The sequence below is a fragment of the Miscanthus floridulus genome, chromosome 12 (assembly GCF_019320115.1).
Source record: "Miscanthus floridulus cultivar M001 chromosome 12, ASM1932011v1, whole genome shotgun sequence".
NCBI lineage: Eukaryota > Viridiplantae > Streptophyta > Magnoliopsida > Poales > Poaceae > Miscanthus > Miscanthus floridulus.
This window is the reverse complement of record NC_089591.1, coordinates 74,045,871-74,063,924: the sequence shown is the minus strand read 5'-3', so window position 1 is coordinate 74,063,924 and position 18,054 is coordinate 74,045,871.

Below are 18,054 nucleotides of genomic sequence, written 5' to 3'. Positions count from 1 at the left end.
TAATCCCAAACTGGGCCCAACGGCCCAGTTGGGCCTTTGATCCATGCCCTGATCGGGGGTGCCCTGCCCACTATGGCTGGAGGGCCCCTGTCACACTGCGCAATAAATAGAGGTGGGGGCCGGTGGCTCTGAGTAAGAGGTTCGCCTGAGCCGAGCTCCCTACCGACAAACCCTAACCCGATCTAGTGAGGGGCGCAACCAGTGACGGGAAACACCTCCACCACTGCACTGCGCCGCCATCGGTCTTCAACGCCGATCGCCACCGCCCATCACCGTCACCGTCTTTACCGACCGTCGCTGCCCTCGCGTAGACACCGACACAACGACCATGGCCGATGCCACTGGATCGAAGCCCTACGATGGTCAGTAACCTAGCACTACTCATCCCTCTAATCTCTGTCTAGTAGACGTACTAGGACATGTTATCCATTTACAAGAGAACTCGCTAGATTTATGCCTAGAGATCCTCTGCTTTAGGTCTAACAATCTAACACCAAAAGGAATTTCGAGCACCTCTTCAGCCGATCCATCAATTTCACATGAAGAGCATCTAGACTGCACGATGATGATGGGTTGAATTCCTCCCCGGGGATGGATTCAATGATCTCCCTTGTTATCCTTTTCTTGTCAAAGAAGTCTGACACACAGACCCATATCATCACACTAAAGTGGTTTTTCACCCTTGGGTCATTGTAGATATACTGAGCTAGGGTGGTCTTCCCCACCCCGCCAACGCCGACAATCGGGATGACAGAAACATTGCTTTTGCAGTTCATCTCAGCATGTCCAGCCCTGCCACTGTTTCCTCTCGATTGCTTGGCTCTGGATGTTGATGCGACACCACTACCAGCTGCTGCTCTCTTTCCGTTGGACCCTGCAGACCTCCTACCCCCAGTGAGTGGCACTCCCAATAGTTTGATCACCTGATCCCGTTGGGTCTCACGCCCAATCATCACACCAAGCATCTCGATCAATTGATTTCTTTCGGCTTCACGACCAACCACTTCCGGAGCACTGATGACTGAACTCGTCTCCGGCATGATCTGAGATGGCTCAACGCTCATAAGACCCATAAGATTGAGCATCCCCTCGATCTCAGCCACAACCTTGTCGAGCTTATCTCGGGTCTCCTTTATCCTTCCTTTGCTACCACGGATATAACTATATAAGTTTTCGCAAGATTCAGAGAGGAAGAGAAGAGTTGACCTGCCCTGCTCCGATTAGCGTCCTCTATCCTTTGCCGCAACACTTGGTCATCCAACTGGCGGAGAAGGTCCTCTGCATAGTAGGTGGTGTCCTTGAGATGCGAGAGAAGCTTCGTGAGCGGCTTGTCCTTGAACATGCCCCACTCGCTGCGATAGATGAGCATGCGAGCCTTGGGCAAGGTGGCTCGGAGGCGCTCCAGGTCGTTGCTCAGATGGATCCCTTCGAAGAAACTAGTCCCAGCTGAGAGAATCCACTGCAGTGCTTCCATCGCCGTCGAGCCTCCTCAAGGACTGGCGGACGGCAGCACTCGAGGGAGGCCGACAGCAGCGACTGCCCGAAGCCGGTGACGAACGGATCTGGAGAGAGGCGTCTCGATCCGTCCAACCGGGTACGGACGCCGACGGCCAGCCACGACCCAAGAAAACGGCGAGTGGGCGACAGGAGCTGCACGAGAAGGCATCGCCGGCTAGGATGGAGTGGTCGCGGGAGAGAAAAGAGAAGGTGAACGGCGCGGGCTCTTATTCGCTCTGCAACGAGGGGGAAGTTCTTGTTAAAGCATAAGAGCGAATAAGAAAAGGCAGGATACATTCTTGTTAAAGCATAAATTCGCCCATTTCTCGCCAAAGCAATACCGTCCATATTAGAAAAGGCAGGACACGTCTACGTGACTACGCCAACTAATAATAATATAGCTTTATTTCTTTTGAACCAAGCGTAGTTTTTAATCCGAGTTTAAGTTTTTGACTGGAATACATGCTACTCTGTTCGTTTTTAGGTCTCGTTTGGATATAGTCGGATTCGCATCAATCCACATATATTAGGCTGGATTAGAGTGAAACTTAAACTAAATTCCACTCCAACATATATGGATTGAGGTGAATCCGACAACATCCAAACAAGGCCTTACAAGAGGCACACATGTATTAAGATTTAATCTTTAGACTCTTTGATCAATCATTTAGCTAACAATCTTAAACTATTATAACACAAACTTTCGTAGGTTAGATTTGTAAGGAATTGTACTATTCAATAATCATAAATTTATAAACATAAACGATAATATAATATAAAGTAAATGAATAGTCAAATTATAACTTACGAGACTATGTCATTCTAAACTACGCCTCGTAAAACGGGATGGAGGGATTAATAAACAACAAGCTACCACCATTGGCTTCAAATCGACCATCACTACTGGTTTTTGCAACGACAATGGACAAGTAGCTCACTACCTATTATTGGTGTCGGGGACCTAATACCGGGGTACCCCAGAAGGTGAATGCCGGCACACCCCATCGGTGCGTCTACTTCTTTCTCCCCAATCTTCCTCCTCGACAGACTAACACTAAAGAAATGCCGCCATAGATCAAAATGGGGATCGATCCCCAGGAAACCCTCGCACAGGGCAACAAACGCTGCCATATGCTATATCCCATTGGGAGTTAGATGCTGCAGCTCTACCTCATAGTAATCTAATAGCCCCCGAAGGAATCTATGCGCGGGTACCCCGAATCCCCGCTCATGGAAGAGGGCAAAAGAGACGACATACCCTTCAGGCGGCACCGGCTCACCCTCGTCGCCAGGAAGCAACCACTCCTGGACGGCGGATTGTGGGCGGAGAAGGCCACGGCGAACGAGGCCCTCCAGACGCCGGGAAGAGATGCTTGATCTGCCCCACAACTCCATTGAGGCAGTAGGGGGGAAGGGCAGGCGCGAGCTTAACGGCGGCTGGAACACGAACGCAGGCCGGTCGACGGTGGCAATACGGGCGTGAGGGGCTGGGAAGATTGGCGGTGGATGTCTCAGAACGCAAAGGAAGGGGAGCGAAATACGGGACCCTGGGGGCGAACCCCGCGGTTTTATAGGGGGCGACGGACATGAGAAGGGCAACCGTCCGCCTCGATCTCCGGGCCTGCCACGTGCGCCCCCGCGTCGCGTCGCGGGACACGCGCCCGCAGTCCCTATCTTCTTATCCCAAAAATCTCGGCGGACGGTTCGCCTTCCCCAAGCGAATCCGGACTCTCTGCCCACCGGGGAAGCGCAAGCCACAAAGGCCTGTTTCTTTTCTCTTTGGCCCACCTAGGGTCCAGCAACTCGCCGGCCAGCCCAACTAAGAAGGAATCCACGAACGATCCGCCATCAGGGGCAGAAGCACCAGTTAGGACAGCCCCGAGTCAGTCCCCAGCGAACGGGACGCCACGACCCACTCGAAAAAACACCCAGTTGATGAAAAACTAAGTCCTTCAGCCTTACCCGCGAAGGGGCCGATACAACCCCCCGGGCGACTCTACTCGAGTCACCCGGGGGCTCGGGGGCTACACCCATCGGGTGCGCTCGCGTGCACCCTCCGGCAATTTAGCTTCGGCGAAATCGAAAAACACCCTCCAGGCGGTTCTGCCCGAATCACCTAGAGTCTCGGGGGCTACTGTCGGGGACCTAATACCGGGGTACCCCAGAAGGTGGAACCGATAACCACCGAACGTAAAAAACCTCTGGACGCATAAGGGCGCCATGTCATCCTTTGTTCGAATGACAGGAGTTCGGTTCCGCCTCGCCCGACACCCTTGGGACGGGCTCGGTCTCGCCCGAGGACCGAGGGATAAACTCCGTCTCGCCCGACGCCTTGAGGACGGGCTCGGTCTCGCCCGAGGGCTGAGGGATGAGTTCCGTCTCGCCCGATCCCGGAGGGATAGGGTTAGTCTCGCCCAAGAGATAGGGACTGGCCTCCGTCTCATCCGACGGCCCAGAACGAGCCTCGCCCTGATCGATATCTATCCCTCATAACGATGGGTACAGGACGAGACAAGACGTTCGGGTCAACCATGGCTCCAACGACCATACCCTGCACCCTGACAGGAAAAGAACTGCCAGGGAACGACAGGACTGACGCTTTAGACCCTTCCGGGCGCCGCAGAGCCCAAAAGGTATTACAGGTACGTGCACCTCACTCTGTAGAGTTGTAGGCGCCGCCTTCAGCTCTGGGACACGGAACCCAACGAAGATATACGACAACCGCTACACTCCAAGAATGGATTTGCTATCTCCACGAACGACGGATACTCCGTCACCGCGCTGTGGACCCGAGGAAGCAGGGGGGGCCCTCTTCCCGACCCCTCAGGTCCTCCAAGTCAGAGAGCCTTGGCCACGGCGCTACACCGGACCCCGACCCCGAATTCTCCCAACAGGAATCATGGGAACCAGAAGGCGTGTGGAGCAAGGCTGGGGGAGGCCCCTAAGTCAAAACCACTGTACTACAGCCCATACCCTGGGGGCAGCATGCTGTGACTGATCTGACATCCTATAGAGATATTGACGACATCATAAGCACTTATCTTCCTTCGCACTCATCAGAATGGAGGACCTGACCAGGTAGACATGAGCCACAAGGCTAAGTAGAGTACGCATCCTGGAGCTCTCACCCTTGTAAAGCCAGCCCCTTCATCTATAAAAGGGGAGGCATGTCCTCCATCAAACGGACCGGGGGGAAAAATAGGATCGAACAATAGAACGCACTCACACACATTCAAGCAGCTACGAAGCTCTTGACCACCTTTCGATCCTTCGATCAGAGACTTGGGACCAGTCTCTCTCTCGGCAGTTTGTATCCCTTACTACAGATCGTTTACGGTGCTAATAACACAAGCAGCAACAAACTGGACGTAGGGACGTTCCGCCCGAACCAGTATAATTCCTGTGTCCTTTAGCGCACCATCCGAACCTAACGCGCATTACTATAAATTTACTTGCCGGTGCTTGTACGAAACACCGACAGTTGGCGCGCCAGGTAGGGGCTTTGCGCGTTCCAAATCAGGTCTCGGATGGCCACCCACGCAATCACCTGGGCCTCGGGCGCACACGTGCGTTTCGGCGACCTGGATTTCATCATCACGCTAGGAGGAGAGCTGGCGCTGACTCATTCAGCCGCCCCCTCTCCCCCTTCCATCAACCTCAGCCGTCTCAGGCTTGAGGGCCCACCAGACAACTCCCGAGGAGTCCCGTCACCCAAGGGGGCTTCCCACGACGCCACCATGTATCCGGAAAGGTCCGTATGGAGCGCCCCGACAGCGTTTCCATTCGGTCTCCGCAACGCTGCGGCGACCGCCGGCCGCCCTTGGGCGCTACGTGTGGTTCAATCACCCACGGACATCGAGTTCGTGGGGGTGATTGAGCGCGATACGGAGACCCTCTACGAGCTCCTCAACGAGAAGCCTATATCGCTCTCCAGCTCAGATTCTAGTAGGGGGAGCCACCATCCTTCCCGAGAGTGCTACATGACGCAGACCCCCGAGGGTCACGTCGAAAGCGCCTCCAGGGAAGAGGCCACCCCTACAAACAATCCTGACGGCAGATCCGGGGAAGAGGGGACAGCCCCATCTCACCTGAGGATGGAGCAGCTAAGGGCTCGTTAGCAAGAGATCGATGAGGCCGGGCAAGGGCTCGCACGGGAATACGTAGACATCAATCGCGAGATTGAACGCCGCAAAGACGGGGGGCGCGCGCGCGCCACAGCCCGCACCATACATCAAAGGAGCCTCACCGACGATGGGGCCTTTCCTCACTTTGCCCGAGCCAGCCAGAACATCACCGCAGCGACCGCTTTGCTGCATGGCCTTCCGGAGGCCGCGACGTCCGAGGATCGACACGCTTATCGGGAGATTCGCACGTTGCTCGAGCGTGCAGCAGCGCAGCAAGCGGAAAGTTCGTTGTCTCGACGACGCGAACCCGACACCAGCAAGCACGCGCCCTCAGTGCGTCCCACCAAGGACGCATCCGTACACCAAACATCGCCAGCCGGCGGGCAGCCCTCCGTCGTCCCTGTACATCAACGCCTCGGCCGTGGCCGCGACGTACGCAGCATCATCGACGCCCGGAGACGTGCCCACGGCGACGAGGGAGAAGCAGCGCGCCGCGGCTATCATCCCCGACGTGGAGGGCGCTACGACAGCAACGAAGACCGAAGCCCGAGCCCCGTTCTGCCCGGCCCTCAGGCCTTTGGCCGGCACATCCTCAACGCCGCGTTCCCCCTAAGGTATCGACCGCCTACGAACATTCCTAAATATTCTGGCGAAACAAATCCCGGGCTTTGGCTCAAAGACTATCGGCTTGCATGTCAGGCCGGTGGTGCGAGTGATGATAATTTTATTATTCGCAATCTCCCGCTGTTCTTGGCCGACTCGGCACGAGCATGGCTGGAGCACCTACCGTCCAATGCTATTCAGAGTTGGACGGATCTAACTGAGATCTTCGTGGGTAATTTCCAGGGCACGTACAAACGCCCTGGAAACCCATGGGACCTCAAGAACTGCCGTCAGAAGGCCGATGAAACCCTCCGCGGGTACATCCGGTGCTTCTCCCGACAGTGCAACGAGCTCCCAAACGTCGCCGACGCCGACGTGATAGGAGCCTTTCTGTCCGGAACGACCTGCGAGTCCCTGGTCCACAAGCTAGGACGCAGGGGCCCACGAACTACCAAGGAACTTCTGGACATCGCCACCAGTCACGCCTCTGGAGAGGAGGCGGTCGGAGCCATCTTTGATCGCTCCGACGGAAAGACAAGGCGGGACGAGGGTGCCAGCGAAGGCGCCTCCAACCGTCCCGCCAAAGGGAAAAGTAAGAAGCAACGGTGCGACAACTCGCTCGTGGCCGCAACCGACCGCAAAGGTGGCCGGAAGCCCACGGAGGGCACTCCGAACCACTTCGAGAAAATGCTCGAGGGGCCATGCCCAAACCACGCCTTCCCGGCCAAGCACCTATACAAGGAATGCGGCCTTATGTGCAAATACTTGGCCGGGGGCCTGAACAAGGAGGAGCAGGGGAAGGAGCCTGTTCCCACCATTGACGACACGGAGGAGAAGGACGACGCCTTTCCAACACCGACCGGTGCCCTCATGATCTTCGGAGGATCAGCGGCCTACGACTCCAGGCGCCGCCAGAAGGTCGCACGACGAGAGGTCTATACCGCTGGACCGGCTATGCCAGCTTATCTCCGGTGGTCGGAATCCGCCATAACCTTCGACCGGTCCGACCATCCAGATGCCATCCCACACCCGGGGAGGTATCCGCTTGTCGTCGACCCAATCGTCGGTCCAAAGCGGCTCACCAAGGTACTGATGGATGGGGGCAGCGGCCTCAACATCATGTACGCCAAGACGCTCGACGAGATGGGCGTCGACCGAACAAACCTTCGTCCCGTCCGAGCACCTTTCCATGGCGTCGTGCCTGGAAGGCAAGCCGTGCCACTGGGGCAGATTGACCTGCCCGTCACTTTTGGGGATCGATCCAATTACCGAACTGAGACCCTCACCTTCGATGTAGTGGGATTCCCGGGGACTTTCCACGCCATTCTAGGGTGACCATGTTACGCGAAGTTCATGGTCGTACCCAATTACACATACCTGAAGCTGAAGATGCCAGGTCCCCGTGGGATCATCACCATCGGCACCTCCTTCCAGCGCGCTTACGAGTGCGAGGTCGAATGCTGCGGACACGCATCCGCGGTCATCGCGTCCGAAGAGCTCGCCACCCTCAGGGAGGAGGTCATTGAAGGGACACCCGACGCAAAGAAGTCGTCCGGATCGTTCGAATCAGCAGAGGGTTCCAGGGACGTCCTCTTGGATCCCAGTAGCTCCGAGGGCAAAAAAGTCCGAATCGGGACCGCGCTCTCCTCCGCATAGGAAAGCGCGCTCGTCGACTTCCTCCGCGCCAACAAGGACATCTTTGCGTGGAAACCCTCGGATATGCCGGGCATCCCGAGGGAGGTCGCCGAGCATACCCTCCAGATCCTCCCGGGCTCCAAGCCGGTGAAACAACGCCTGCGCCGCTTCGACGAGGAGAAACGCAGGGCCATCGGCGAGGAGATAGCCAAACTACTGACCGCAGGATTCATTAAGGAAGTATACCACCCAGAGTGGTTAGCAAATCCTGTTCTTGTCCGAAAAAAGAACGGGAAATGGAGAATGTGTGTTGATTATACTGGTCTCAACAAAGCGTGTCCAAAGGATCCATTTCCTTTGCCCCGAATAGACCAAATAGTCGATTCCACCTCGGGGTGCGAAACCCTCTGTTTCCTTGACGCATACTCAGGCTACCATCAGATCACGATGAAAGAGTCCGACCAGCTCGCGACATCTTTTATCACGCCCTTCGGATCATTTTGCTACGTTTCAATGCTGTTTGGTTTGAAGAACGCTGGGGCAACGTACCAGCGCTGTATGCTTAATTGCTTCGGGGACCTCATCGGGCGAACCGTTGAGGCCTATGTCGACGACATCGTAGTCAAATCCAAGCAGGCTGACCACCTTGTCGCCGACCTTGAACGCACCTTTGCGAAACTTCGGGCGAACGGCATCAAGCTCAATCCCGAAAAATGTGTTTTCGGGGTCCCGAGGGGCATGCTGCTCGGCTTCATCGTCTCCGAGCGTGGCATCGAAGCCAACCCAGAGAAGATATCGGCCATCACGAGGATGGGCCCGATCCAAAACATAAAGGGGGTTCAGCGGATCACAGGGTGCCTGGCCGCCCTCAGCCGATTCATTTCACGCCTCGGCGAACGAGGACTCCCCCTTTATCGACTTCTGAAGAAAACTGACCACTTCGAGTGGACAGCCGAGGCTCAGGAGGCACTTGACATGGTTAAACAATTTTTAACTAAGCCGCCGGTCCTAGTTCCTCCACGCGATGGAGAATCTCTCCTACTATATATATCAGCCACCACCCAGGTGGTTAGCTCCGCCTTAATAGTAGAGCGAGAGGAGGAAGGGCACACCTTCAAGGTGCAGCGCCCTGTATATTTCATCAGCGAAGTGCTATCCGACTCCAAAACCCGCTACTCCCAGATCCAGAAACTCCTCTACACCGTCCTCATCACCAAAAGGAAGCTACGCCACTACTTCGAGTCACACCCCGTGACAGTAGTGACGTCGTTCCCCCTCGGCGAGGTCGTTCGTAGCCATGACGCTACGGGAAGAACCGCAAAGTGGGCGCTCGAGCTGATGGATCAGGGCATTTCTTATGTCCCCCGAACGGCGATCAAATCTCAGGTACTGGCTGACTTCATCGCGGAGTGGACCGAGGTCCAGATGCCACCAGCAGCCGTCGATCAAGAGTACTGGATAATGTACTTCGACGGATCGCTGATGAAGAAGGGCGCCGGGGCAGGACTAGTCTTAGTATCCCCCCTCGGGGTCCACATGAGGTACATGGTTCGGCTTCATTTTCCCTCATCAAACAACACTGCAGAATACGAAGCGCTCATCAATGGCCTACGAATCGCCATCGAGCTGGGCATCCGACGCCTTGATGTCAGGGGCGACTCTCAGCTGGTCGTCAACCAGGTCATGAAAGAGTCGGGCTGCCACGATACCAAGATGGAGGCATACTGTCAAGAGGTCCGACGTCTGGAGGACAAGTTCGACGGCCTCGAACTCAATCATATCCCCAGGCGCCTCAACGAAGCGGCCGACACACTCGCAAAAGCGGCATCCAGCCGAGAGCCGGTTCCAACAGGCGTCTTTGCCAGTGATCAACACAAACCCTCGGTACGCTACGCGGGGTCGGAACAGGCCGACGATGGCCCTTCTAGTCCGACCCCTAAGGCCGATCCGCCAACTGTTCCTCCCGACCCCGAGGTCATGGAGATTGAAGAAGACCCAGCAATGGAGTCCGATCCTCCCAATGACTGGAGAACGCTTTACATCGACTATCTCCTCCACGATGTACTACCAACCAACGAGACAGAAGCCCGACGGCTCGCGCGACGCGCCAAATCCTTCGTTCTTGTAGAGGGCGAACTCTACAAACGAAGTCACATCGGAATTCTTCAGCTTTGCATCCCTGGCGAACAGGGAAAACTCCTACTGAGCGACATCCACGGTGGGGCATGCGGACACCATGCCGCACCAAGAACCTTGGTTGGGAAGGCATTCCGACAGGGTTTCTATTGGCCCACCGCAGTAGCCGATGCCGAGCAAATTGTACGCACCTACGAAGGGTGCCAATACTACGCTCGGCAAACACACCTCCTGGCCCAGGCTCTCCAGATGATCCCCATCACGTGGCCCTTCGCGGTCTGGGGGCTTGACCTGGTCGGGCCTCTTAAAAAAGCGCCCGGAGGCTTTACCCACTTGCTTGTCACCATAGACAAGTTCACAAAATGGATTGAAGCTCGGCCAGTATCCACAATCAAATCCGAGCAAGCTGTGCTGTTCTTTCTCGACATCATCCATCGCTTTGGAGTACCGAACTCCATCATCACAGACAACGGCACGCAGTTCACCGGTAGGAAATTTGTTCGTTTCTGTGACGAACAACATATCTGAATCGATTGGGCAGCCGTCGTGCACCCCCGGACGAACGGACAGGTCGAGCGCGCAAACGGCATGCTCCTTCAAGGCCTCAAACCCAGAATTTTCAACCGGTTGAACAAATTCGGCGCGCGTTGGCTCGCTGAGCTCCCGGCTGTGCTCTGGAGCCTAAGGACAACTCCTAGCCGGGCCACCGGCTACACACCCTTTTTCATGATCTACGGCTCCGAGGCCGTTCTCCCGACGGACCTCGACTATGGAGTGCCAAGAATCAGAGCATATGACGCTAAGGGAGCCGGGGCATCTCACCAAGATGCCATGGACCAGCTGGACGAGGCCCACGACATCGCCCTCCTCCATTCAGCCAAGTACCAGTAAGCGTTGCGGCGGTACCACAGCCGACGGGTGCGGGGTCGAGCCTTCAACGTCGGAGACCTCGTCCTCCGTCTTGTACAGAGCAACAAGGATCGTCACAAACTCTCCCCGCCCTGGGAAGGGCCCTACATCGTCGCGGAAATACTTCGCCCAGGCGCCTACCGGTTGAAAACATCAAAGGGGAGGTCTTCGCCAACGCCTGGAACATTGAGCAGCTACGTCGTTTCTATCCTTAAAATAAGCTTACACTTTTCTTTATCAGTTTTTGTCTTAATAGAACCCCGATCCATAGTGATTTCCGACCCCTACAAATCGTGAGGGGACAGATCTCACTCAGGGGCTGGCATGTGATCGTAACATATGTTATGTGTAATACAAGTATCGCGCTTACAAAAAATCCCTGTGTTATACTTACAAACATTCTATAAATTTTCCATTCGCCTCGTAAATGAGTCTCGAGGGCTAAGATCTTGGGAGCTAATTCTGAATACAACTGGTAGGACTGCGAGACACCCACGCCCCAGCGGCTGCAACCTCTTTGCTCACCAGTTCAATCAGAATTAGTTTGCCCACGTTCCTAGCCTCCTATGACTTAGACCATGAGAAGAGTTGGAAAGCGCTAAAATGACTTGCCACAAGCAAAGGATGTAATTTTGTTCATTTTTTGCACGAATTCACCACTTACAAAGCGATGTCATTACAAAAAAGGAACAATATACCCTGAAGATTGTTTACTCGGGGGCTTCCCCACAACGTTATTTCATTACAGTCTCGGCTCAGCTCTACCACAAGTGCTACTACGATCGCCGTACCACGCTCTCCATCGGCGACGTCGAGGGCATGTACACGGGCCAGTTCGTCCACTGCGGCCGCCGTGCCACGCTCTCCATCGGCGACGTCGAGGGCATGTACACGGGCCAGCTCATCTACTGCGGGCACCGTACCACGCTCTCCATCGGCGACATCTTCGCTGGACCCTCGAAGGCGCCACCATCTATGACGCCTCCGCCGGAGCGTCCGGGGACTACGCCATCGTCGTCAGCCGCAACCCCGGCAGCAACGCCACCGTCACGCCATCGTCGTTAGCCGCAACCCCGGCAGCAACGCCACCGTCATGGCGTCTGGGGACTACGCCATCATCCCCAGCCATAACCCTGACAACGGCGTAGGGGCAGGAAACGCCTCCAGCCAAGGGAGGAGCGCAGCGAACGACGGCACAGTCAACGACGCACGACACCCACCGACGCCTTTTCTCCTTCAGCAGCAGCGACTCCTCACCAAGGGCCACGCGTACCATCTCATCTACGTTGGATAACCTCCGGCTCGACATCACGCACCAGATTCACGAGCAAGGTTGTAAGTTCTCTATCTCTCTCTCGGGCATTACTCTTCCTCACTCAGGAACCACCGCGACGCACGGATGCGTTTGGCGGAAAGGAAGAAGAAGGAGAGATAGCGGCTCGGAGGCAGAAGGAGAGGTGGGATGAGAACTCCTCTCCCCCTCCCTATTTAAAGAGGAGGCGCAGTAACTAAGGAAAGGCGAAAGGTCGGACGAAAAACCCTCTCCCTTCCCCTTTTTAAATACGCAATCAATGCTGATTGATATCTGAAGGGACGCGCCAGAGGTGACGGGACGAACCCCGGTCTACGAAGCGTCCCTCTTTGGTCAAACTGAACACTGCCTGGGTACGGCCCGCCACTGACCCGCTCCGGACGCGGCGATTAAGGCGCCCACATAGGCAGACAACTTTTTCGCCTCCCCATGCAGGCCCACGGACGACTCGATGACGGGACCCTTCAAACCTCCTGGGTCGACCGTTCGGCCCAGAAGACACGATGAACGAATGACCAAAGAAAGATAAGCCTCTCAGCTTTCACATTTTGTGCGTTAAAATTTGTTCGCAAGATTCTGACCCCATCAAAAAGCAGGGGCGCGAACATCACTCGGGGGCTGTCGAGGATGACTACCAATCCAGACATCCTCTTCACCCGACCCCTCCGTACGCTTGAAACTAAGGGCACGATATATAAGCACAGAGCTTTGAGTAAAACTGGACGAACTAGCAAACTCTACGCCTCGGGAGCTACGATGTTTCTGTTCACCAGAAAGATTACGCTCAAACGCCTCTCGCGTCTCTAGTTTCGACGTCCGCCTTTCCCAAAGAAGGGATCGGAGGGATCCGCCTACAGCTGTCAGGTTGCCCAAGTTAATCGAACAGCTCGGATCGTCACCGAGACACAAAAACAAAGAATAGCAATTCTTACGCAGGTTTTTCCAACCTCGTCACAAACGTCAGGGCTCGAACCCATCTGGAAGGAGCTTTTCCGCCACTCATACCACCAAGGTAACGTTACCGCTTTTATTTTCAATTAAATTTTGCATTCGAAACATTTCATATGCAAAAAATTGCATCCCAATGATTCGTGTCGCATCACGAAACGGCTGTCGCCTTATCCGATATAGGCAACCACAGGCTGAGGTTCGAAGGTCGGCCCGCGAAGGGCTCGAGGCCGCCTCACGCCGAACAGGGCCAGGGAGAGATAACCAAGACAAGCCCCAGCGGCTTTGCCCGATCCCGCTCAGAAGCGAACTGGGACGTCTCGACCTTCTCTCGTTCGATTCTAACCTCGAGCCAAACCCATAGAATCTCCATCGAGGAGAGGCCATCGGGCCCCCTGAGCTTATCGAACGACTCAGGCATCTGCCGGGAGGCGGGTTAAGAAGTTGTGGAGTGCCACCAGAGGGCTCTGCCGATCCCATCAGCAAATGATGGACCCGGATTCCACACGAACGTACCCGTTAGCGAGCTCGTTGAGCACGGTACTCAAGCCGTCGAGGCAAGTGTCGTTCACTCAGCCCCTCCGATTGCGAAAACCGAGGACGGGGTAACACGCAAATAACGGCCGACCCCCATCAGACCCTAACAAGGCTCGAGGGCTCGGGCCAAACAATGCAGGAGCAAAGGCCCCACCTTGCCGAGCCCATAGAGTCCCCAGTTGGGATTTCTGTTGGAAGGCAGGGCAGGGATTATTGCGAGGACATCCATTGTCACCAAAACCACGATTCCGGTCTCCAGTAACACCCGACCCCAGGCAGGTGCGGGGGTCGGACCTTACTCGGGGCCTATTAAGGTACGGCTACCTCCTCAATCTCCTCACATTATAATCAGCGGCATAATTCAGGGGAACATATTGGTAAGACCGTAAAAAATCAAATCGCAAAAAATCAAACAAAACGAAATTAAGACGCAAAAGCACGAAAGGCGTCCAGACTCGAAAAATACCGACACTTGTCCACATATTACATATAAGCTATTCTCAAAATTGTTCGACTAATTACTCCCGCGAAGGGAGAACCATTTCTTTCAGACTGTCTGCCAGGTTCTTCGCAAGAGGAGCGACCATCTTCTCCATTTCCTCCAGCTCTTCATCCTCGTAGGTGGACGGAAAGCCTTCGCTCATCACCCTCAGGTTTATTTCCTTCTCATAATGGGCGTGGGCGACGGTGAAGGCCTGGGTAATCCCGGCGTGAAAGGCACTCTCCTCAAGTTGGCCCACCCGAGCCGTGATACCTCCAACACGAGCCGCGAGCGGGCTGGTCTCCACAGGCTCCGTCACATTCAGGGCGTTGAGGACCACCCCGATCGTAGCTTGTAGAAGATCATGCTCATCGCTCTCCGCCTGAAGGGCCCTGCGCGTATAGGCAGCCTCTTTCTCCAGCTTGGCGGCGACGTTCTCGGCACTCAACTTTCCTTTCACCGCGTCATCAAGCTCCGCCCGGAGAGAGCGGACCACCCCGACGTCCTCGTCCACCTTCTGCTGGAGGGCTGTGGCCCTACTCTCGGCCTTCTGCTGGAGGTCCCGCTCCATCTCCAGCTCCTTCAGGATTTCGCTGGCCTTCTCATTAGCCGCGGCATTCCTCTGCAGCAGCTCGTCTCGTTCTTTTTGGAGTTTGGCAATCTCCTCTCCATCCAGCTTGGACCTCGCCGACAGGTCCTCGAACATCCCGTGCGCCTCCTCCGCATCCTGACGCGCCTGGGCCTCCCGCTCCTGGACGATGGCAAGCTGGGCGGCCATGTTTGCTCACAGCCGGGCCTCCTCGGAGAGGCGATCCCGCTCCGCCTTCTGCTCGCGGAGGAATTGGGATTTTTTTCGGCTACGAGCAACAAGAATCTTAAGAAGAAGACTGATATCAGAAACACGAGAACCCACAAACACACGAAGAAAGAAAAAAGAAAGTCCAGAGAATACCTGAGAGGTAGGGATAATGATCTCACGAAGGGCTCCTCTGGCCTGGTCCAGGGCGTTCAGCATGGTCGAAATCCCGATGTCAAGACCCTCTCGCTCCATACTCTCAGAATGATCATCGAGCGAGAAAAGAGCCGACGTCAGGTCCTGAGCAGCCATCCACTGGAGCGGCGGCTCCCCCCGCGCAGGGGAGCGGCTTCCTCCCGACAAAGGGGCCGGTGGCGGCTCCCTCCTGACCCTGTGCGGCACCACCGCAGCACTCAAGGACCCTCCGGCTGGACCCTCCTCCGTCTGGACCGCTTCGGGCGCCACGGGCGGATCCACATGGGCACCTGGCGGCGCGGGTTGCACCACGCCCTCGGGTGCCACCACGACCGCGCCTGGCTGATCTTGGCTCAGCGCAGTCACGATCACCGGCGGCACACGATCCTCGGGCGGCTCTTCCACGCCCGCCACGGAAGAAGCCGCTCGCTCAGTAGCCTCCGTGGGCGTGGGAGCCACCATGGACGCCGTCGGTTCGGCCAACGCGGCCCCAACGTCGGCACCACCCCTGCCCGGAACAGGGGTAACTCCAGGCGACGCCGTCTGTCCCGCTTGAAGGGCGAGACTCTTCTTGGGCGCCAGCCCCAGGGGGTGACCCGTCCGCAAGAACCTACACAGAGGTAATAACCGTTAAGTCAAAATAAAAATGGAAAAAAGATGAAAACAGAGGAGTCAAGAGCTTACGTTGACGTCCTCGGCCGACGGAAGCGTTTTGGGGATGGATCCCCAGATCCCTACCCTGACTCGTCCGGACGGGACCGTTTCATACCTGCCCCCTGCCCCGGGGCAGGGGGGTTCATCTCGTCGGGCGCAGCGCCGGAGTCGCTCCCCTCCATCGTCTCGCCGGGCGCGGCACCGGAGCCGTCCCCCTCCCTCGTCTCACGGGGCGCAGCACCAGAGCTGCTCCCCTCCATCACCTCACAAGGCGCGGCACCAAAGCTGGGCGCGGCTCCAGTACCACCCCCCTCCACGATCGCCTCAGGGTCGGCGGCAACAAGCCCGGCGTCCCCCATCCACCGATCCTCGGCCGGCACGCCGTGCGAAGCGGCGGATTCGCCGGCCTCCACCGACCTCATTGATTCACTTCCCTCTGCGTGAAAAGCAAAGGGCCCCTGCACGGGTGGGTGGCCACTTGTCAGCATTTCCTCATCCTCCAGGACGCCCCAATCCACGTCGACGGCTACCTCATCGTCACCGTCGTCATCATCATCATCGTCGTCATCCTCACTGCTCACGTCCTCTCCCCGATCCCGTGCCTCCTGCTTCAGTCGTTTCGCCTTCTTCATCTCCTCCTTTGCCTTCTTGTCCCGCTCGGCCGCGAGTCGATTCGCCGCCGCCACAGCCCTGTCCTTCGGCAGTGGAGCCGGACTATCCTTGAAGACTAGCCCCCTCGGCTAGCCCCAACATCACAAAAGCAAGTATTAAAAAGGGAGATTCAGGAGAAAGAAAAGAGTGCAGGGGAAGAGGGCTTACGAATTCGAAGAACCCAGGCTCCGGCCGCATTGGAGGATGCCCGGGCACCGGATACACGATGTCGAGGACCATGCCGGCAGAATCCTTCGTCGGCTCCGTCGCTTCCTTGACACGCTGCGCCACTTCCGAATAAGGGAGCGCCTCGTCAACGAGCACCGTTCCCTCGAACGACATCCCTGGCATCATCCGATGTAGGGGAAGCACGCGCGCCATCAGTGGCGCCACCCTCCTCGCGTGGTAAGCACCGATAATCCCCGACCCCTTTACACCCCAACCCTTCAGGGCATGGAGGGCGGAGAGAAGGTCGAAGATGTGCTTCTTGTCTTTAGTCTGGACGCCCCAGCCCCATGACGCCGGAGCATCCACAATAAGACGTCCGGTGTACTTCGGTAGGGGGGCACTCGCATCATCCCTAACATAAAACCATTGCGAATGACATCCCTTGTTGGATGTGGCCAGACGCATGTACGGGTAACCCTTCGATCGGGTATGGTGCAGGTGAATGCCGGCACACCCCATCGGTGCGTCTACTTCTTTCCCCCCAATCTTCCTCCTCGACAGACTAACACTAAAGAAATGCCGCCATAGATCAAAATGGGGATCGATCCCCAGGAAACCCTCGCACAGGGCAACAAACGCTGCCATATGCTATATCCCATTGGGAGTTAGATGCTGCAGCTCTACCTCATAGTAATCTAATAGCCCCCGAAGGAATCTATGCGCGGGTACCCCGAATCCCCGCTCATGGAAGAGGGCAAAAGAGACGACATACCCTTCAGGCGGCACCGGCTCACCCTCGTCGCCAGGAAGCAACCACTCCTGGACGGCGGATTGTGGGCGGAGAAGGCCACGGCGAACGAGGCCCTCCAGACGCCGGGAAGAGATGCTTGATCTGCCCCACAACTCCATTGAGGCAGTAGGGGGGAAGGGCAGGCGCGAGCTTAACGGCGGCTGGAACACGAACGCAGGCCGGTCGACGGTGGCAATACGGGCGTGAGGGGCTGGGAAGATTGGCGGTGGATGTCTCAGAACGCAAAGGAAGGGGAGCGAAATACGGGACCCTGGGGGCGAACCCCGCGGTTTTATAGGGGGCGACGGACATGAGAAGGGCAACCGTCCGCCTCGATCTCCGGGCCTGCCACGTGCGCCCCCGCGTCGCGTCGCGGGACACGCGCCCGCAGTCCCTATCTTCTTATCCCAAAAATCTCGGCGGACGGTTCGCCTTCCCCAAGCGAATCCGGACTCTCTGCCCACCGGGGAAGCGCAAGCCACAAAGGCCTGTTTCTTTTCTCTTTGGCCCACCTAGGGTCCAGCAACTCGCCGGCCAGCCCAACTAAGAAGGAATCCACGAACGATCCGCCATCAGGGGCAGAAGCACCAGTTAGGACAGCCCCGAGTCAGTCCCCAG